The sequence below is a fragment of the Mus pahari genome, chromosome 20 (genome assembly GCF_900095145.1).
Source record: "Mus pahari chromosome 20, PAHARI_EIJ_v1.1, whole genome shotgun sequence".
In the NCBI taxonomy this organism is placed as follows: domain Eukaryota; kingdom Metazoa; phylum Chordata; class Mammalia; order Rodentia; family Muridae; genus Mus; species Mus pahari.
In genome coordinates this window covers 51,918,478-51,941,594 of record NC_034609.1, presented here as the reverse complement: position 1 = coordinate 51,941,594, position 23,117 = coordinate 51,918,478, and the positions used below count along the sequence as shown (strand labels likewise).

Below are 23,117 nucleotides of genomic sequence, written 5' to 3'. Positions count from 1 at the left end.
CTACTTGGGTTTCTCTTTTAAAAGGGATTGTTGAATTATAGCATATATTAAATTTAATTTTAATAGGTATTACAAAACAATATCCTAACAGAATACATTTTTTGCCAGTGTGCATTGGAAACCTATATCTCAGTATTATATCCACAACTAGAATGTTTATGGAATGAACATATAACTGCCATTATAATATTGATATATGTCAAAAATATAGAAAGTAATAAAAAAGATTCAGGAATATTCCTATTAAATTTTGAAAAATCATTTACTGAAATAGTAAAGTCCATTTTTAAATTATTATAGAATATACACTTCATAATTTAAAACATATTACATTACAGACATTATGGCTCTGGCATACACAAAGATGAACTATAGAGGAAAACCCACATGATACTGAATTGGATGATGTGTTTTAGAGGTGACATAGAAGACACAATTTAAAAATAAAAATATAAATAAATTTGGCTTTATGAGAGGTTTAAATGCTTACATGAAAGAGTCAGAGCATTTTTCAAGTAAAGTATAAATAAAAATTTTAAAAGAAAAACCATAAAAATCAAACCACAGGATGAGAGAAAATTTTCCAATTTTATGCCTCATTAAAGATTAAATATCTAAAAATATATTTATAGAGCTATAAAACTTGTTTTAGCTACTTTTCCTATTGTTCTGGTAAACTACCCTAATAAGGCAACTTAAAAGTGAGAGGTTTGCATTTGGCTCACAGTTGCAGCCTGTGTACTAAGGAAGTCAAGGCAACAGAGGCCTGAGGCAGCTGCTCCCATTGTATCTAAGTCATGAAGCAGATAGTACTGAATTCAGCCCAATCCTCAGTTTCTTTTCTCTCCTTACCACAGTCTAAGGTCCTAGCACAGAGCATAAATAAGTCATGTCCAGATAACCATCTTTCATCACGTTGATGGTTAGCACTAACAATCACAGCACCAACTTTTGTAAACTTGACACTCAAACATGTGACTTTAATCATAAACTTTCACTGTTTCTCATCAAATTCTCATGGTCCTCTGCTAGCAGAAATACAATTCAGGTTCCAAAGTTCCCATAATCTTTAGCAACTGGAGTAGGTTGGTCTAAAATCTACATTGTCACCAGAGACTCAAGCAGTTTCTATATGCTCCCTAAAGTAATAAATCCTATAACATAATTTCATCATGGCACCAAATATATATCCCATTCTAAAGTATGACCAAAATATAGCAGGGAAAACACCAAATCTACAGCACTAAGATCTCATAATGAAATAATCTGAGCCTCAAAAGGCCTTAGCACCCCTACTCCTCCAGTCCTGCTGTGTGTAGCACATTATTTTTTGATTAGGCTGGCTTCATTTCATGCCTGCAGCTTTCCTCAACAGACAGCCCACAGTCCTGGCATCTCTAATATCCTGGATTCTTCACTGCAACTTGAGATCTACCTTCATAGTTTCATACAACGTCCTGTTGGGATCTCACTACATGGATTCTGATACTGCAACATGTTGCATGGCCACAGCTGCTCTTTAAAACTGTGGACCTGGAATTTGTGACCCCTTACTTTTTCAAAATTGACGACTGCCAAAGGAGTACCATGGTGTTCCCAAGTTATAGTCCCAGACTGAAAATCACTCTGATTTCCTGGGACCATAGCAATATTAGTCTCTGCCTGAAGATGCTGGAAAAAAAAAAACAAAAAAAAAAATAAAAAACAAAACCATAGGCACTTGCCTTTAAGGAGCAAGGAAACCCTTCTGTTGAGACATTTTTTTCTTTCATATAAACTTGGTTCTTCACTGGGTAGAGGATGCAGTGGATTTTGCCCTCAGGACACATTTCCTATTATCCTTGATCAGCTCAGAAAGTTTCTCCTAAGAGGTGAGTATGGTACTGGAAAGAGGGATAATATTTGAAATGTAAATAAAGAAAATATCCAATTAAAAAAAAAAGAAGTCTCTTTAGTTGCATGCTCCTGAAAGACAAATACTTCATGTTATTATTCATATGTAGATTCTAGATTTACATCTTTAAATAACTTTTGAAAATTCAATACATAGAAGTAAGGAAATTTTTAAAATGTTGCCATGGGGGCTAGATCTCAAGTGAAGGCCATAGAATTCAGGTGATTTGAAGCAGGAAATGGGTATAGCAAAAGGGGTGGAGGAGTGGGTTATCCATACACTCCTGGGGAGAAAAGTAATTAACAGCCTTACCTAGGTATGGATCCTGTGAGCCACAATAACAACTGGCAATTTTTTCCTGCTGGTACAATAGTGACAAGAATGTAATAGGAATGACAACCACTTTCTGACTGGATTTAAAACCTGTTCCACAAGATAAAACTAATTTCCAGCATTAGTAACTGGGTCAACTTGATACAAGCTGGAGTTATCACAGAGAAAGGAGCTTCAGGTGAGAAAATGCCTCCATGAAATACAACTCTAAGGCATTTTCTCAATTAGTGCTCAAAGGGGAATGGCCCCTTGTGGGTGGTACCATCTCTGGGCTGGTTGTCTTGAGTTCTACAAGAAAGCAAGCAGAGCAAGCCAGGGGAAGCAACCCAGTAAGAAACATCCATCCATGGCCTTTGTATCAGCTTATGTGTCCTGACCTGCTTGAGTTCCAGTCCTGACCTCCTTTGGTGATGAACAGCAATTTGGAAGTGTAAGTTGAATAAACTGTTTCCTCCCCAACTTGCTTCTTGATCATGATGTTTGTGCAGGAATAGAAACCCTAACTAAGACAGTGCATAACTTCTGTTAGTTTCACTTTGCCTCTGTTTAGTTTCTGTTTCCATGACCTGTACATTGGTAAGAGTTTGGTATTGAAGTCTCCCACTATTATTGTGTGAGGTAAAATGTGTGCTTTCAGCTTTAGTAAAGTTTCTTTTATGAATGTGTGTGCCTTTGCATTTGGACCATAGATGTTCAGAAGTGAGAGTTGATCCTGATAGATATTTACTTTGATGAGTATGAAGTGTCCTTCCTTATCCTTTTTAATGAGTTTTGGTTGAAAGTCAATTTCATTCGATATTAGAATGGCTACTCCTACTGGTTTCTTGGGACCATTTGCTTGGATTTCTTTTCCATCCTTTTACTCTGAGGTAGTACCTGTCTTTGTTACTGAGGTGTGTTTCCTGCATGCAGCAAAATACTGGATCCTGTTTCCAGTCTGTTAGTCTATGTCTTTTTATTGGGGAACTGAATCCACTAATGTTAAGAAATAGTAAGGAAAATTGTTTGTTTTTCCTGTTGTTTTTGTTGTTAGAGGTAGGATTATGTTTGTGTGTCTATCTTCTTTTGGGCTTGTTGAAAGATTACTTTCTTGCTTTTTCTAGGGTGTAGTTTCCTCCTTGTGTTGGAGTTTTCTATCCATTATCCTTTGTAGGACTGGATTTGTGGAAAGATATTGTNTGAATTTGATTTTGTTATGGAATATCTTGGTTTCTCCATCTATGGTAATTGAGAGTTTTTCTGGTTATAGTAACCTGGGCTGGCATGAATGTTCTCTTAAGGCATGTATGGTATCTGCCGAGGATCTTCTGGCTTTAATAGTCTCTGGCAAGAAGTGTGGTGTAAGCCGGGTGTGGTGGCGCACGCCTTTAATCCCAGCACTCAGGAGACAGAGGCAGGCAGATTTCTGAGTTCGAGGCCAGCCTGGTCTACAGAGTAAGTTCTAGGACAGCCAGGGCTACACAGAGAAACCCTGTTTTAACACCCCCCCCAAAAAGAAGTCTGGTGTAATTCTGATAGGTCTGCCTTTATGTTACTTGACCTTTCTCCCTTACTGCTTTTAATATTCTTTCTTTGTTCAATGCATTTAGAGTTTTGATTATTATGTGAAGGGAAGAATTTCTTTTCTGGTCCAGTCTATTTGGAGTTCTGTAGGCATCTTGTATGTTCATGGGCATCTCTTCTTTTGGTCAAGGAAGTTTTCTTGTATAAGTTTGTTGAAGTTAGTTACTGGCCCTTTGAGATGGGCTTCACTCTCTTCTATACCTATTATCCTTAGGTTTTGTCTTCTCATTGTGTCCTGGATTTCCTGAATGTTTTTGGTTAGGGGATTTTGGCACTTTGCATTTTCTTTGACTGTTGGGTCAATGTTTTCATGGTATCTTCTGCACCCGATATTCTCTCGTCTATCTCTTGTATTCTGTTGGTGACACTTGCATCTATGACTCCTGATCTCTTTCCTAGGTTTTCCAACTCCAGGGTTGTCTCCCTTTGTGATTTCATTATTGTTTCTATTTCCATTTTTAGATCTTGGACGGTTTTGTTTATTTCCTTCATCTGTTTGATTGTGTTTTCCTGTAATTCTTTAAGGGATTTTTTGTTTTCTCCTTAAGGACTTCTAGCTGTTTACCTGTGTTCTCCCATATTTCTTTAAGGGAGTTATTTATGACCTTCTTAATGTCCTCTATCATCATCATGAGAGGTGATTTTAGATCTGAATTTTGCTTTTCCAGTGTGATGGTGTATCCAGGACTTGCTATGGTGGGAGAATTGGGTTCTGATGATGCCAAGTAACCTTGGTTCCTGTTGCTTATGTTCTTATGCTTGCCTTCTGCCATCTGCTTATCTCTAGTGTTCCCTCCCTGGCTATATCTGACTGAAGCATGTCTTTCCTGTGATCCTGGTTATGTCAGAACTCCTCAGAGTCCAGTTGTCTCTATGTTCCTGTGATTCTGGGATCCTGTGATCCTGAGATCCTGGGTTTGTCGGAGCTCCTGGGAGTTAAGCTGCCTCTGGGACCCTGAGATCCTGGTGTGACCAAGCTCCTGAGCTTCTTTGATCCTGAACATGTTAGAGTAACTGGGAGTCAAGCTTCTTCTTGGTGTTGTGGGGCTGGGAGCAGAGCCAGTGCTTAAAGTTTGCTCAGGGCACTGGCTCAGACTGGAAGGAATCCTTGCCATTGGCTGGGCAGGGGTCCCCGAGTCCCTGAATCCCAGGGATCCCAGTTATTGCTGCTGTTAGAGCAGATGTTGTGGCCTACTCATCAAAGATCCTGGACATGTTAGAACACTTGAAGTAGAGCTTTCTCTGGGTGTTTTGGGGCTGGGTGCAGAGCCAGTGCACAAATGTAAACAAAATTCTTAAAAGAAGAAAACGGATAAGAATATTTGCAACCATTTTTTTAAGCAATCATTATTCTATACCATCCAAGAAAGTAAACATAAACTGTTTGGAGACTACTTCTTATGCCAGCCAGAAGTTTATGAAACAAAATGGTTAGAGTTGTGGGGGGGGGGGAAGAATAGAGCAAATACAAGCCCACACCTGCCAAAAACATTAGTCCAAAAAACACTCATTCTTAGGAATGCAAACTGATACAGCAACTGTGGAAATCACTATGACGTTTTGTAATAGAAGCTAATTAGATTTATCATATGATCCACCTCTGCCACTCTTGGTTGTGTTCACAAATAACTGCATCCTGCTACAGAGACTTAAACATTCACATTTATTGCTGCCATACTCCCAATAACTAGGAAATGAAAGCAGACTAGATGCCCCATTGTGACAAAGGGAAAATATATACAGAAGGTATTTGTGCTGGCTAAGTCACTTAGTCTAAATAACTGAAGAAAAGCTGTAAGAGGCTCAGCTATAAAAGTAAGGTTCTGGCAATTTTTGACTTTTTAAGAATTAAAATCAGTATATTTCAAGCCAGCATCGTGGTGCACTTAATTAATCCTAGTACCCAGGTATAGAGGTGGCAGTCTGTGAGTTGGAGGGCATTACAGTCAACAAAGTGAGTTCTAGGTATGACAGGGCTGGGGAAAAGTTTCAGTCTCAATAAAATAAAATTAGTTTATTTCTAGTATCCTTTGAATGACATTGTTCTTGTGTTTCCAGGGCAGTCTAAATCTAGAACAATATACAAGAAAGGTGTTGACCTTCCAAATAATCTGGTACTTTCAAAATCTGCCTCCAGTAAACAAGAGTTTGAAGGTAAAAGTATAACTGTAATATAGACCTGTGAAATGAAACGCTGTGTTCCAGTTATATTGGTCCTATTTACTAGTGTACTTAATCTGTGGGACCATCCAACAAGCAGCCAGTGTAAGAACAGTGGGGGTTCCATGATTTTGGTGTAAAAAGATAGGTGTACAGAGGGATTTGTGGTTCAGTACAGTAAAGCATCCTGTGTGTGGAAATGTGTAGGCAAGACTGGTCTTAAATTCATAGAGCGCTACCTACTCATGCTATTCAAGGGCTAGGATTAAAGGACAGGGCAGTCTAAATCTAGAACAATATACAAGAAATTATATTTTAGGTGTCAAAACCACAGATTTTGATTGAAGAGACTGGAAAGTCCCCATGAGAATTCCAAAGACATTCTACAGAAACATAGGAGACCATTTTCGAGTTCTTACAAAGTCTGTGGTGGTCAAAATAATCATGTCCTATTACTGATAAGAAGAATCCTGTTTCATGATTCCAGAACTTATTCCCAAACTACAGAAATGAAAGAATTATGGTAATGGCCTAGAGACAGGTGACTTCAAACCTGTGAAACAGAAGAGACTTCACAGAACTAAGCTCAGCCTTATGCCCAACCACAGAATGTGGAGAGAGCAATCAGCCACAGGCTGTGCTGGGTCCATCAGACATCCATAGCAGATTCTTGAACTGGAGGCCCTTAATTTATCATCAAAACTCAACTCAAAATGAATCAAACACCTATAAATAAGTCCTAAACTACAAAAAAAAAAATACTAACCTAAAACTTAGTAGAAGCACTACATGATACTTAATTTTCCAATGTATTTTTGGATGAAAAACAAAGACCTTTCTTTCTGGGATGGGATCTGGGTTTCATACAAGTTAGGCAACTACTCTATCAACTATGCCATACCCTAGACCTCTCGCTCCATTATTGCGCTGTACTCTCAATTATGGGAATGAAACCTTCTTTTGAAAAGACTGTCATAGCCAAAACAGTCGTGAAAAAACTAGNGGCTGAAACTACAACATAAATTTTACATTTTAGCTTCTTCTGGGCTTATTTACTTTCCCACTGATTTTTAGAGTTATTTCACTGATATTTCTCTATAACATTTCTATTGAGTTTTTAGATGACTCGCTGTGTTTAGGAAGTCTGGCATCACATGCCATATGTAAGAAGACTGAAAGGTCGATACCCATCTCCCTGCCTCAGTCTCCCAAGTGCTGGAATCCCAGGGGTGAACCAACACAATAATATTCTCTATAGCACATCAACTACCAAGCAAAGGTAGCTCAGACTGAATCTCTTTGTGCTGGTTACACTGCTTTATGTAGATTACTGAACACTTAAGAAGAAGCTACCTATAGTTTGCAGAAGATTAAGAATTATTTAAAATATTAAAAACTTAAATCATTTTATTGCTAGAATCATCCACTAATGTTCTTATTTTTCAGAGCAACCTAAGCCTGGAAATGTAGACAAGAAAGTTTCTGATGAGTCTTATAGACTGAACATTTCAACATCTCCCACAAAGAAGCATACACTAAAAGGTAATGAAATACCTGTTATACAGATGTGTGAACAAGAGCTCTGTTCCATTCCAACTATTTCTATTTACAAGTATCTCCAACCTGTCAGCTCTTCCAACATACAGCTGGCACGATGAGTATTGTGTATATTCTCATGCTTTACCTGTGAATAGACACATCGTTGGAGGACTTTTTGTTTCTGTACACCAATAGGACCCTATGCATAGATGCCCCTTACCTCTAACCCAGGTGGATTCTTGTCTCAAAGCCTTAATATTTTGCCTCATGTTCTCAAATGTGGATGTATCCCACATCAATAGTTCCTTTTAAGATTACCTATACATTACTGTTGTAAAGACAATGGAGTTACAAATATTGTTGCATGCATTTTTATTATGTTACTTGGGTTTCTGTAAAGAACTTTTTAAAGGGGCTTGTTGAATTATAGCACATATTAAATTTAATTTTAATAGGTATTACAAAAAAATCCTAAAATAATACAGTTTGTGCCAGTGTGCATTAGAAATCTATATCTCAGTATTATATCCACAACTAAACTTTTTATGGAATGAAAATATGACAGACATTAAAATACTGATATATGTCGAAAAATGCAGAAAGTGAATAAAAAAAGATTCAGGAAAATTCCTATTTAAATGGTAAAAGACCATTTCCTGAAATAGAAAAGTTCATTTTTAAATTGGTGTAGAATATACACTTCATAATTTAAAACATATTACATTACAGACATTATGGCTCTGGCATACACAAAGATGAACTGTAGTCACCAAAAAAGCAGAACGATAACAGAAGTAAACTCACATCTATGCTGCCAAGGCCCCAAGACCATTCATTGTGACAAGGCATTCCACCACATATGGTGCAAGGGAAAACAGATATTACAAAGCTGAATGATGACTCTCTGCATTTTAGCCAAAATTATTTTCAAATGTGAACTTAGAATGAATAAAACCCTGTAAGTAAGAGTCAAACTGCAAAACTATTAGAAGATACAGAGGAAAACCCACATGATACTGGATTGGATGATTTGTTTTAGAGGTGACGAAAAAAAGACATATTTTAAAACCAAAAATATAAAAATATAAGAAAATTTTACTTTATTAGAGTTTTAAAAATGCTTATCTCAAAGTGTCACAGCATTTTTCAAGTAATTTATAATGAATAAAAATTTAAAAGAAAATCCATAAAAAGCAACCCATGGGATTAGAGAAAATTTTCCAATTTTATGCCTGATTAGAGATTAATATATAAAATTACATTCATAGAGCTATAAAACTTGTTTTAGCTACTTTTCCTATTGCTCTGATAAGATACCCTAATAAAGGTAACTTAAACGTGAAAGGTTTGCATTTGACTCACAGTTGCAGCCTGTGTACTAAGGAAGTCAAGGCATCAGGAGCCTGAGGCAGCTGCTCCCATTGTATCTAAGTCAAGAATCAGACAGTACTGAATAGAGCCCACTTCTCAGTTCCTTTTCTCCACTTAGCACTCAAAAATTCCAGTGCAGAACTTATACTACTCCAATGAGCATAAACAAGTCATATCCGGATAATCATCTTTCATCATGTTGACAGTTAGCACCGACAATCGAAGCACCACCTTTTCTCAACCTGACACCAAAACTTGTGACTTTAATCATAATCTTTCACCCCTTCTCAGCAAATTCTCATGGTACTCTGCTAGCAGAAATACAATTCAGGTTCCATAGTTCCCATAATCTTTAGCAATTGGAGTAAGCTACATGTCCAAAATCTACATTGTCACCTGAGACTCAAGACAGTTTCTATGTGCTCCCTAAAGTAAAAAATCCTGTAACATATTTTCATCATGGCACCAAATATATATTCCATTCCAATCCATGACCAAAATATAGTAGGGAAAACACCAAATCTACAAATCTATGTCCAAAACTGAGGACTCATAATGAAATAATCTGAGCCTCAAAAGGCCTCAGCACACCCACCCCTCCAGCCCTGCTGTCTGCAGCACATTATCTCTTGATTAGGCAGGCTTCATTCCACACCTGCAGCTTTCCTAAACAGCCCACAGTCCTGGCATCTCTAATGCCCTGGATTCTTACTGCAACTTGGGATCTACCTTCACAGCTTCATACAACGTCTTGCTGGGACCTTACAACATGTTGCCTGGCCACAGCTACTCTTTAAAACAGTGAAACAGGAGTTCACGAACCCTTAGTTTTATAAAATCCACACATGCCAAACAAGTACAAGTTTTAGTTCCATACTTAGAATCAGTCTGTATTTTTGCAGCACAACTATATATCAGTCTCTGCCTATTGATCCTGGAGAAACACAGCCATAGGCACTTGCATTCAAGAAGCAAGGAACCCTGTCTGTTGAGATTTTTTTTTCTTTCATATACACTTGGTTCTTCACTGGGTAGAGGATGCAGTGGATTTTACCCTCAGGACACCTTTCCTATTATCTCTGCTCAGCACAGGTTTCTCCTAAGTAGGGCTTATCTCTTCAGTGATCACAGCTGCTGTCTAATGCCCTACTTCTGAAATTTTTCTTTGCCTAAAAAATTACTTCATTCCTTCTCAATTCAACTTTACTGAAGTTCTCAGGAATCAAGCAAAATTAAAATAGATTCTTCCTCAAAATATCACACATGTGGCCCCTATCCACGTTCCTGATATACTATTTGCTCCCTTCTCAGAATTCTTGAGCAAGTTTACCACTGTCCTCAATTCTCTTAGCATTTTTTTTTTTTTACTTCCAAGTTTCAACCAAAATGTCCCATTATGATCTGGTTATAGGATTCAAGGCTTTTTCTAGGCCAACATTCCAAACTCTTCCACATTCTTCCTTTAAACCACTTCAAAAGTCCTAAAACCACATAGTCAGGTTTAATAAAAATCGTTATGTGTTCTTTGTGAATTTAACATCATGTACCCCAATTCCACTCATCTCTTCCCTCCCCTTGTACCCACCCTCCACCCTTGAAACCTACCTCCACAGCAAAGAAGAAAAAGAATCTCGTGGAAACTGTAGTGTCACAGTGTGTCCCAAAGTCCATACCCTTTGTCCATAATTTGCATCGTTCAAATGTTCATTGTAATAATATAAGGCCTCCGGTTCCTGCTACATTATCAGTACTGAAACCTTACTCTTCTCTGATATCTTGTTTTTGTCCTATGTAATAGAGATCCTGTAGGTTTGGATATACAGAACTGGCACCTTCATATACTCTAGTATATTTCACCAATGAAAGGATATTGGGTGTAGACCATTCAAAGCCCTAGACTGGGACTAAGAGATATCTGAGCTATCAAACCACCAGTTCTCCTGCCCTGTCCTAGCTGGCCCATCTAATGCCTCATTCACCAAGAAGCAGGCCTAGCTCTCCCTCTCTCCTGCCCTCAGGACTGGCTTATCCTAAACCATGCCATCCGTGCCAGCTCTACTGTGCTGCCCAGGATTGGTACAGGGCCTGTTCTCCCAGTACTGCAGCTAGCACGGGACTAAGACAGCTCTCCAGCTCTCATGCCCTAGGATCCTGCTCACCAGAAATCCCTGCAACCAGGCCCAACTCTAGCCTGATGCACAGGCAAGGTGCAGGGAAAGCTCTCATAAGTGTTGCAGTCAGTGAGGGACAGGGACAGTTCTACTCTCGGGACCACAGGGCCAACTTTTCCCTCATGCCATAATAGTGAAGGATGAGGAAAAGGAGAAGGGTATCTCTCCCTTGTCCACTCTACTGCACAATAGAAAAGAGCATGGTAAACCCTCCCATGCTCACACCTTCAGGGCCAGCTCACCAACAAACCCACATCCAGGTCCAGCCCTACTGTACTGCCTACAGGGAATGTTCTCCTGAGTGCTACAGCAGTTGAAGGGCAGTGACAACTCTCTCACACTTGTGAACCAGGGCCAGCTTTCCTGCCTGCCATAGGTGGTTAGGGGTGAGAAAAGGGTGGGGAAGGGCATCTCTCCTTTGCCCACACTCCCCAGGTATGGGGCCAGGTCTCCCATGCTCACATCATCACTCCCACCCACACTGCAGTCAGCTCTACTGTGCTGACAGGTAAGGTACAAGGCCTGCTCTCCCAAGTTGCTGCAGCCCATGAGGGGCAGGAGCAGTACTACTCCTGCTCTCATGGCACCAAGGCCAGCTATCCCATTATGTCCAGGCAAGGAATAGGGCACAGCCTTCAGATATCAATATCAACAAAACGCAGACTAGAAACATCTGCCTGCCTTTTGGTGCTAACAATTCTCAGCTGCTGCAGGGACCCAAATGTGGCCACCAGTGGCAACACAGACCAGAACCCTGCCATGGTTCCAGGTGGCATCACCAGCTACTCACATTGGGCTATTCCTCACTACCCTCAAGTATCCAGTTCTGCCTCTTCATTGTGCCCTCATCCTTCTGTTTCTCTGTTTCTCTTTCTCTTCCATTTTTCCACCACTCACTTGCTTCTCTTCTCTTAGTGATGCCCAGGGTCTCTGAGTGTCTAGGGTCATCTTAGGAGTGATCTCAGCAGTGCTTTCCTCCACATATGCATCATGGCTCCAGGCAAGGGTCATCTCAGACATGGCCTGCCCAACACCAGGCCTGTGCAGTAACATACTGATGGTCATCTCAGGCTAGCTCCCTGTCCACGGGCCTGCACGGTACCTTAGCCTACTAATAAATCAGTTTTCACAGGTCAGAATACTTGAGTGTAGACATATCAACTCTCCTCTCTACCACTACTAAAGCACATATGACACAGCAGTCATATCTGCAGCACCTCTAGAAGAAGCACAGTCAGGCTTTCATAGCAATGACCCCAATCCTGGTGCAAATTTTTATCCAACTTTTCCTGCTGCTGTAATAAAATTTCCCAGCAAGAGCAACTTAAGGTAGAAAGGGGATATTTGTTTATATTGGCTCACAGTTCAACTATACAAACCATCATGAAGGGTAAATCAAGATGGCAGTGGTTTGTGAAGCTGCATCAGAATCACAAGACTTGATGAGTGCACTGTGCTGCTCAGTTCCTTTCTCCACTTTTGCAGTCCAACCCAGGTAAAGCTGCTACCCACAGTGGGTGACTATCTCATCTCAACTATGTAATCAAGATAATCCACCACAATCATGCCAAGAGGCCCACCTCCTAGGTGATACTAGATTCTGTCAAGTGGACAATTAACACTACTCAGCACACTCAACAACAAAACTCAGGGAAAAACCAGGCAAACTCTACTCTGCTCTAAAAGTTACTTCTCCTGGAAAAACATTACAAGAAACTGACATATACAATATGATAAATATCATCCATCATTAGGGAAATCAACCACAAATCGAAGGCATAATACCTCATACCTATGATATGGCTATATCAGGAAGGAAAGAGAAAGAGAGGAATAAGTAAAATCAAGAAAAGTTTGTCATATTTATGACAGAAGGAGGGAGGGAAGGTGTGTGTGAAAGGCGGGGGATGCAGTTGTGGGGGTACAGCCTTTTGAGAATCTGATGCAAGACTACACATTCACACCCAGCCTGGGCAACATGGCAATAACACGTCTCCAAGTGTCCTATATCAAGAAGGTGGGATGAATATAATTCAGGGGTAGAGTACTTGCCATACATAGAATATACTCAGGTTCACCTCCCCACCCAGTAATTCAAAATAAAATAAGAATAAATGTTGGAAAGAATAAATGTCAAGAAATTGGAACCAGAGACACATGGTGCCACCTGACCTACAATAGGCTAGATCAACTGTACCATTTATGACACACATGCCCTGTCCATTCAATATCCCCTTGTGTGTGGAACAGAAATGATGTGAGGATAAACCATGGCAGAGGAAGAGAGGAAGTAGGGAAGGTAGGAAGTGAGGGAGAGAGGGAGGGAAGGAGAAAGTCCCAGGAGAAAATGGACTCTTGTTCTACTAGCAGCAACCAATTGCCATAAAATATGGTTTCATGATCTCTTTTCTCTTCCATGGTGGGGTTTTTGTTGATTTGATCTTGCATAGGTCTTAAGTATTTGGTCACAATATTCTTAAGCATCAGCCATTGTAAATTAATGTGTGCAATGACCCTGTTATGCCGGGTTTAAAAAAATTTTTGATTAAGGGGTCCACTACCTTTGACTATTATAATCTGTCTTCTTTCTCTTCCACAATGATCTCTAAGTACCAAGAGGAGGGAGTGTGATTTACAGGTCTCATTTAGAGATGTATATTCCACAATCTCACATATTCTTCATATTGTCCAGTCATGGATCTCTGTATTAATGGCCAAATGATGCAAAATGGTGGTCTTATGATAAGAGTTGAAAAAAGGCATTAATCTGTGGGTTAAAGATAAGGACTTAAGGGGCAATTTATTTCTGTGTCCACTTAAGAGAATAGTACTAGGTTCTCCCCTATAAGTTCTTGACCCAGTTACTAATACTGGAAATTAGTTTAATCTTGTGGAACAGGCTTTAAATCCAGTCAGAAAGTGGTTGTTATTCCTATTACATCTTTGTCACTATTGTACCAGAAGGAAAAAATTGCCAGTTGTTGTGGCTCACAGGAGCCATACGTGAGTATGGCTGTTAATTATTTTCTCCCTTGGAGTGTATGGATAACCTACTCCCCCACCCATATTGATATATCCTGTTCCATCACTCCCTTTTTCCTGTTTCAAATCATCTGAATTCTATCACTTTCACTTGAGATCTAGCCCCTATGGCTCCATATTAATGTTTCCTGACTTCTATGTATTACATTTTCAAAACTTATCTAAAGATGTAAATCTAGAGTCTACATATAAATTATAACATGCAGTATTTGTCTTTCTGGAACATGTGACTAAGCAGAGTTTTTAAATGAACAAAATGGATGAGAATATTTGCAACCATCTTTTTTTTTTTTTTTTAAACAATCATTATTCTTTGCCGCCAGAGAAAGTAAACTTGGAGACTACTTCTCAAAACAGATTGGTTAGAGTTTAGGGGGGAAAAAGGAAACCAAATACTGGCCCAGACATGCCAAAGTCATTAGTCTAAAAAACACTTAGTCATTGTCAGGAGTTCAGACTGATACAGCCACTGTGGAAATCAGTGTAAAATTTCCTAAAAGAAACTAACTAGGTTTACCATACCTTGCCACTCTTGGTTGTGTTCACAAATAACTGCATCCTGCTGCAGAGATACTTACACATACACATTTATTGCTGCCATATTCTCCATAACTAGGAAATGAAAACCACCTAGATGCCACACTGTGACAAAAGGAAAGTACATACAGAATGTATTTATGCAAGCTAAGGCACTTGGTCTAAATAACTGAAAAAAGCTTTAAGAGGCTCAGCTTTAAAAGTAAGATTATGGCAATTTTTGACTTTTTAAGAATTAAAATCAGTATATCTCAAGCCAGCATCATGGTGCATTTCATTAATCCTAGCACCCAGGTATAGAGGTACCAGCTGTGAGTTGGAGGGCATTACAGTCAACAAAGTAAGTTCTAGGTATGACAGGGCTGGGCAAAAGATTCAGTCCCAATAAAATAAAATTAATTTATTTCTAGTATCCTTTGAGTGACATTGTTCTTGTGTTTTCAGGGCAGTCTAAATCTAGACCATTATACCAGATAGGTGTTGACCTTCAAAATAATCTGATTCTTTCAACATCTACCTCCAATAAACAAGAGCTTAAAGGTAGAAGTATAACTGTACTATAAACCTGTGAAATGAAACGCTGTTTTGCGTTGTTTCTGTTTACTAGTGAACTTAACCTATGGGCCCTTCCAACAAGCAAACAATGTGAAATCAGTAGGTGTTCCATGATCTCAATGTAAAAAGATAGGTGTGCAGAGAGATTTGTGGTTTTGTACAATAAAGCATCCTGTGTGTGGACACACACACACACTTACAGTTAACCCAAGCAACTTGGTAGATTTCCTTCATCTCTTATAGCTTTAACTTTCTGAAAGATGATCTGATATAGAAGGTATCATAGTTTGCGTATCTCATTTATTGAGAAACCTTTAGGTTTTTATTACAACCCCAATCACTGGAGCTATAATGTCACTGTACAGCTCTATTGTGATGTTTATATTTATATAAAATACAGAGGGGCTGGCTTGGGCTGGGCATAGAGCTCTGTCAGTAGAGTACTTCTGCTCCAGGCCTTAGGTCCTAAGGTAAGATGCCCAGCACCAAACACAAAAAACATGGACAGTGCCCACACTCAGGGGTGTTGTCTGACAAGTCTAACCATATTGATGAGTTCAAGGTTCAATTAGAGAACCTTTCCCCCAAACCAAAGTGGAGGGCTTGAATGTTGCCTCACTGATTTGAACATCTGCTGTTCTTCCACTTTTAAATTCAATTCCCAACACCCATTACAGGCAGATCACAACTGCTTAGTGACTCCAGATCCAAGGAATGGGACACCCTCTTCTTGCCTGGAAGTATCCAAACACAGTGGGATGCACAGACTTGGACACACAGAAGAGAGACAGAGACAGAAACACATACAGAGAGAGAGAGAGAGAGAGAGAGAGAGAGAGAGAGAGAGAGAGAGAGAGAGAGNAGAGAGAGAGAGAGAGAGAGAGAGAGAGAGAGAGAGAGAGAGAGAGAGAGAGAGAGAGGAGAGAACAAATGAATAAATAATTTTAAACTGAGATAATGATTGAGGAAAAAAACCTGACATCTACCTTTGGTCTCTAGGTGGGTGCAGAGGGGTGTCAGGAGTAATGGAAAAGAGGAAGAAAAATGGGCAGTGTGACTGGCAAGATAGCTCAGTAAATGGCTTATAAACCTAAAAGTAGATCAACAGAGGCAGTGGATCCCTGAGGCCCACTAACCAGTCTGCTCAAGCTATTCTGTCAGTTCTGTGTCAAAGAGAAACCCTGTCTCAAAAGAAACAAAATGAATAGCACAGTTGGAGTGAAACTCAATGTTCACTGCTAACCACTACACATGCTCACACACATAATATGGAAAATACTGGAACACTTAGGTACGGGGCCCCATGGCATAAATGCACCCACATTCACAACATATCAATTAGCTACCTAATTGATTAGAGTAAGTGATAAGTTGATGATTCTGCCAGTATGAACATAAAAAGAAAAGAAACTTACCTCCTTTCTATTAGCCATCATTAGTCTTTTAATGGACTGAAAAATACTAACAATATTAAATTATGTATTTCTTTGGAGATTTTTTTTAGAAGGGACTCACCACATAGCCATTGGCAGACCAAAAATTCACTATGTAAACCAGACTATCCTTGAACTCATAGAGCTCTACTTACATATGACCCTCAAGGGCTAAGATTAAAGGTCTGTGTCACCATGCCTGGCATGAAATTATATTTTAGGTGTCAAAACCACAGAACATGATTTAAAGAAATCTGAAAGTCCCATGAGAATTACAAAGACATTCTACAGGAAAAGAAAAGTCCATTTTCAAGTTTTTACAAAGTCTCAAAAGACTGTGGTGGTCAAAATAATCTTGTCAAAGTACCAAGTAAGAAGAATCCTGCTTCATCATTTCAGAACTTATTCCTGTGCTACAGAAATGAAAACATTATGGTTTTGGCCTAGAAACGGTGACACTCAGACCAATAAAACAGAAGCGAGATCCCAGAACTATACTCATCTCTTTGCACAACCACAGAGTATGGAGAGAACAGTCAGCCACAGATGGTGCTAGGTAAATTAGATATCCTATGCAGAAGCATGTAATGGAGGTCCTTAAATTATATTCAAAACTCAACTCAAAATGAATCAAAGACCTATAAGTAAGATCTAATCTACAAAAATACTAAAATAAAATTTAGCAGTTTTATTTTATGATACTTAATTTGCCAATGTATTTTTGGATGGTAATCAAAGATCTTTCTGTATATCTAAATATAAGGTGATCTTGAACATCTGATTGTCCTACCTAGACTTCCCAAATGCTGGCAATCACAGCACTCTGGTTATGCCATACCAGGAATTCCTTCAGGGCTTCCTATATACTAGGCTAAACCACACTCCAACCCGCTCCCTCTTCTGGCATTGTATTTTCCATTGTGGGAATATCACCTTCTATTCCAAAGATAAACATAGTGCCATATATAGATTACTATCACTGAAAATTTACATTTTAGATACTCATAGTTTCATTTGTTGTCCTACTAATTTTTTAGAGTTATTTTCCGACTTTTTAGCTCTTCTGTTTTTTTTTTTTATGTTTTCAATTTTTTATTTTAAATCTGTATGAGTGTATTATGTGCATGTATGTGGGTATATCATGTGCATGCCTGGTGCCTGTGGAGATCAAAAATGGGAACTTGAGTTACAGATCATTGTGAGCCACCATGTGGGTGCTGGGAATCCAATCTGGGTCCTCTTGAGGAGCATCCAGTAGTGTTCTTAAACACTGAGCTATATTGCTTCAATCTCCCTTTTGATTTTTGAGACAGGGGTGCTGTGTTTAGGAAGGCTGGCATCATGCTCCAAGAAGACAGCCAATACCCATCTTTCTGCTTCAGCCTCCCAAGTGCTGGGACCAGGGGTATGCACCAACATCATAATGAATAATACTCTTGACTAGCACATCAACTAGCAGGCAAGGGTAGCTCAGACAGAATCCATTTGTGTGGATTATGCTGCTTTATATAGATTAGTGAACACTTTGCTTTAGTGGGAATTGAGATTTAAGTCTTTTAAGTTTTTCAATTATTTAATTGCTATTACCATCCACTAATGTTCTCATTATTTTCAGGTCAGCCTAAGTCTGAAAACTCTGATGAAAACGATATCAAACATCCAAATAATCTGCGTATGTCTGCCTCTGCTGCAAGGAAGCGTCTCCTTAAAGGTAAAGAGATAACTACAATATAGATGAGAAAAGGCTCTATTGTTGCTGTTGACCAGTATCTTCAGCACATGGGTCCTTCCAACAAAGAACTCATGTTATGAATCCAGCATGTGTTCTCATGTTTCTCCTGTTTGACACCTGTTTGAAGGGCTTTGTAGTTCTGTGTTGTAAAAGGATCCTGTGCATAGATTCTCACCTTTAATTCAGGTATATTGATTAGTTTTCTTCATTTATCATAGCCTTAATCTTCTGTATGGTGTCTCAAAAAGGAACTATAGTATGGTTCATTCAAATGTCCTCTTTGTGAGCACCTTTTTATTTTTTTGCAACTACAATCATTGTGTAAACAGATATAATTGCATATTTTTATCACACTAGTTTGTGTCTAAAAAGTAGAGTATGTTGGTGGAATTGGGGGGGGGGGATTAAGGCAATACTGCCATAAATGTTTTAGAACGCTTCAATTAATAGCTGTGGCAATAAATGCTTGAAAAACTATTTCCCTTTTTCTTAAGTAGCACTAGGCTTTTGTAGGGGGCGGGAAGAGGGGGCTTTTTTTCCATACAAAGTTATCCCATTTAGGGCTGAGTGCTTCAAAATCTCTTGCTCTCTGCACATTATCCAATTGTTGGTCTCTGTGTTAATTACCACTACTGCAAGAAGAGGGTTGTGATGAGTGATATGTACTTATCTATATTTATTTCAGCTCACAGTTCCACAGCACAGTCCATCAATAAGGAAAGTCAGTACAGAAACTTAGGCAGAAATCTGGAGACATGGCTGATACATGGGCTGTGGAGGAGGGATGCTTACTAGCTTGCTCCTCAGGACTAGTTCAGCCTGCTTTCGAAAACCCAGGACCACCCTAGCCTAGGAGTTACACCACCCACTGATGTAGACCCTCCCACACCAATAATCAATGAAGAATATGCACCACAGGCTTGCCGACAAATTTGTGGAGACATTTTCTCAATTGAGGTTCCCTCTTCCAAAATAATACTATCTGTATCAAATTAACAAAAAAACAAGCTAGCAAAAAAAAAAAAAAAAAAAAAAAACCTAGCTAGCACAGTCAGGTTTAGGCTCTACCTTATGGAATGGCCTTTAAATCCAATCAAAAAGTGATTGGTTACTCTCATAACACTTGTGCCATCCTTACACCAATATATTTTATAGGCAGGTCCATGGGGTTCATAGCTGGGTGATAGTAATGATTTTTTCTCCCCCAGTCATATGCATAGTCCCCTCCTGCAACATTATTGATACTTAGTAGGACTAAGATTCTAGATAACTACAAACATAATTTCTACATATGAGAGACTATAAATAAGTGGTGTCTTCAGCAATAAGGCCTTACTGTTTGGTTATGGAGTGGAGCCAGTAGCCCTGGCTATAGCCTCTGAGGTTTGGGTGTTTGGGGATAATGACTGAACAAGATATAAGTGATTTCTGGTACTGGAGGGTTTTACTTGATAACATAAGATATCTAGATGGGCACTGCCATATGATAATGTGCCAGGGACCTTCCCCAGCCATCCCTTGTTGATGGGGTTCCCCTAGAGGAGATAAGGAATCAATGAGGGGAGGGAAGAGTGAGTCAGGCAAGGTGGTCAGGGGAATCACTCAGCTCTGACTGACTAGCAATCACATTGCTTCTTTATATAGGCTTCACAGAACAAAGACAGACTAATTCATCCAAAAAGTACAGATTATGTGTTTGATATTTCATTACAAGTTCAATCACAATTTAAAAACTACAAATAGAACAGATTTTATTTTTATTATCAGACCTAAACTCCAATTTAAAGAATCTAAAGGATGTCTCCTTTAAAGCAAATACATTTATTAAATGATAGCCTGCTTTTAGGCTGGAGTAGTTTTAAAGTACTCCAGCCAAACAGAAAATATCTGAAAGTATCTTTTCTATAAATAATAAATGCTAATACCTAACTCATTTTACTATATCTATGTTATAAAATAGAGAAAGTTAATTTATTCGATCTATCTTATTTACTGAGTTCTACTCCTCCAGGGGTATATACCCTGTATGACCCTCTATCTTTAAACTACATTTTCAGAGAGATCTAAGCCTATTGTAAAAGGCTGTGAATCTGTAACCTATTCTCCTGGCCAGTCAGAGTTTGTCAATTGTCTCTGTTTACCCTGCACCAATTATACTATTTGAGTTTGCTTAGGGGTGGATACCCCCAAAAAGATTCCTGGAGTAATTGTCTCATAAAGAAATTTCTAGCTGTGTGCTAGACGACCTCCAGAGCATAAGAAAGACTTCCAAATAGGGCCAGATACAGTTATTTTTAGGATTTTCCTAAAAAGACTCAGACATAATTTTCTCAGAAAAAGACATAAATTGAATCATAATGCAGAAAGCCAACAAGAATACAGCATGCAGAGACCAAAAAACTAAGAGACAGAATACAATGATTATTGCAGCAGCATTTCAGATTAGCTAAAACTGTGTCAAACAGCTGTACTGGCTTCATGACTTTCACCATTCCCAGTGGATATGGCTGTGTCAATAATGCTATTCGAATAACTTTCATATGTGTAGATATTTTAGGAAGCTTCTACAGTACTGTGTTGCCAATATGGCTTTGCAGAAGTTATATGTTGTTTTCCTCCATTATCCTATCCTCTCACCCTTCCCCATTTAATCCTCCTACTCTGGTTTTCCCTTTATCTCTCCAAAACACTATATGTTATTTTCCCTTCCTGAAAGCTCTACCCCCTCCACTGGTCCTCTACTATCTACCTATGTATTTTTAATTTTTTTATATTTTTCTCCATTATTTATTTATTCATTTTACATCCTGATCAAAGCCCTCCTTCTCCAAGGCCCCCTCACATAGCCCCTCCTTCATGCCCCCTTCCTTTCTCCTCTAAGAAGGGGTATATCCCCCCCTGCATACCAACTGACCCTGGCACCTCAAGTTACTGCAGGACTAGGCACATCTCCCAACTGAGGGGCAGGCCAGTTAGGGGAACAGGATCCATAGGCAGGCAATAGAGTCAGGGTAAGCCCCCTCTCCAGTTGTTGGGGGTCCAACTACACATCTGCTACATATGTGCAGGGGACCTAGGTCCAGCTTGTCTATGCTCTTTGGTTGGTGCTTCAGTCTCTAGGAGCCCTTAAGGGTCCAGGTTAGGAGACTGTTGGTCTTCTTGTGGAGTTCCTATTCCCTCCAGTTTACTTAGTCCTTCCTCCAACTTTTCCATACAGCTTCCCAAGCTCCATCTAATGTTTGGCCGTGGGTCCCCGCATCTGTTGTTTTAGTCAGCTGCTGGTGAAGCCTCTCAGAGAACAGTTATGCTAGGCCCTGTCTGCAAGAATATCAGAGTATTGTTAATAGTGTGAGGGATTGGTTCTTTCCCATGGGATAGGACTCAAGTTGGGTCAGTTATTGGTTGGCTATTCCTTTAGTCTCTGTCCAGTCCTTATCCCTACACTTCTTGTAGGCAGGACAATTTTTACATCAAAGGTTTTGTGGGTAGGTCGAGGTCCTTATCCCTCCACTGGGAGTCCTGCCCAGGAGGTGGCCACTTCAGGCTTCATATCCATATCCACCACTGCTAGGAGTCTCAGCAAGAGTCACCCTCCCTGGAGCCTCTCCCATCCCAGGTCTCTGGCACATCCTAGAGACGAACACACACACACACACACACACACACACACACACACACACACACAACCACTGCAGCTGCCGATTTCCATTCATTCTCTCAACCCTCTCTCCCAGGCTATCTCTATACCTGATCAGCAACTCCCCCTGACCTCCACTCCATCCCCATCTCCTATTGCCCTCCCTCCCATGATTATGTTATTTTTTTCTTCTGAGTGAAATTCAAGCATCCTCCCATGGGGTCTCCTTGTTATTTAGCTACTTTGCTGTCTGTGAATTATAGTATGGGTATTCTGTACTTTATGGATATAGCCACTTGTGGGGACAGGTCTGGGTTACACCACTCAGCATGGTATTTTCTAGTTTCGTCCATTTGCCTGCAAATTTCATAGTGTTATTTTTAATAACTGAGTAATGTTCCATTGTGTAAATGAACCACATTTTCTTTACCCATTCTTCAGGTAAGGGGCATCTGGTTGTTTCCAGTCCATTTGCCTGCAAATTTCATAGTGTTATTTTTAATAACTGAGTAATGTTCCATTGTGTAAATGAACCACATTTTCTTTACCCATTCTTCAGGTAAGGGGCATCTGGTTGTTTCCAGTTTCTGGCTATTAGGAGTAAAAGCTGCTATGAACATAGTTGAGCAAGTATCATGGTCGGATGGTGGGGCATCTTTTGGGTATATGCCCAGGAGTGGTATAGCTGGGTATTCAGGTAGAACTATCCCTAGTTCTCTGAAAAACAAAACAAAAAACTCCACCAGATTGATTTCCAGAGAGGATTATGAGTTTGCACTCCCTCCAACAATATAGGAGTGTCCCCCTTGCTCTATGTCCACACCAGCATGTGCTGTCAATTGAGGTTTTTATCTTAGCCATTCTGATGGTATAAGGTGGAATCTCGTGTGTCATTTTGATTTGCATTTCTCTGATGACTAAGGATGTTGAACATTTCTGAAAGTGCTTCCCGGCCATTAGAGATTCCTCTGTTGAGAATTCTGTTTAGGTATAAACCCATGCTTTAACTGGGTTATTTTGCTTGTTGGCGTCCAACTTCTTGAGTTCTTTATATATTTTGGATATTAGCCTTCTGTCACTGATGTTTTGTCCTACTGATGGTGTCAGTTGTCTTATAGGAGCTTTTCATTTTCATGAGGTCCTATTTATT

At 39.5% G+C, this 23,117-nt stretch overlaps 1 non-coding gene across 1 annotated transcript; it reads right to left on the bottom strand.

Annotated features, from left to right (window-relative positions):
* Positions 1-12,134: 12,134 nt before the first annotated feature.
* Positions 12,135-12,261, bottom strand: LOC115062757. The gene has a single exon (XR_003842683.1). It is a non-coding gene; the product is annotated as a small nucleolar RNA SNORA17 (small nucleolar RNA).
* Positions 12,262-23,117: the final 10,856 nt, after the last annotated feature.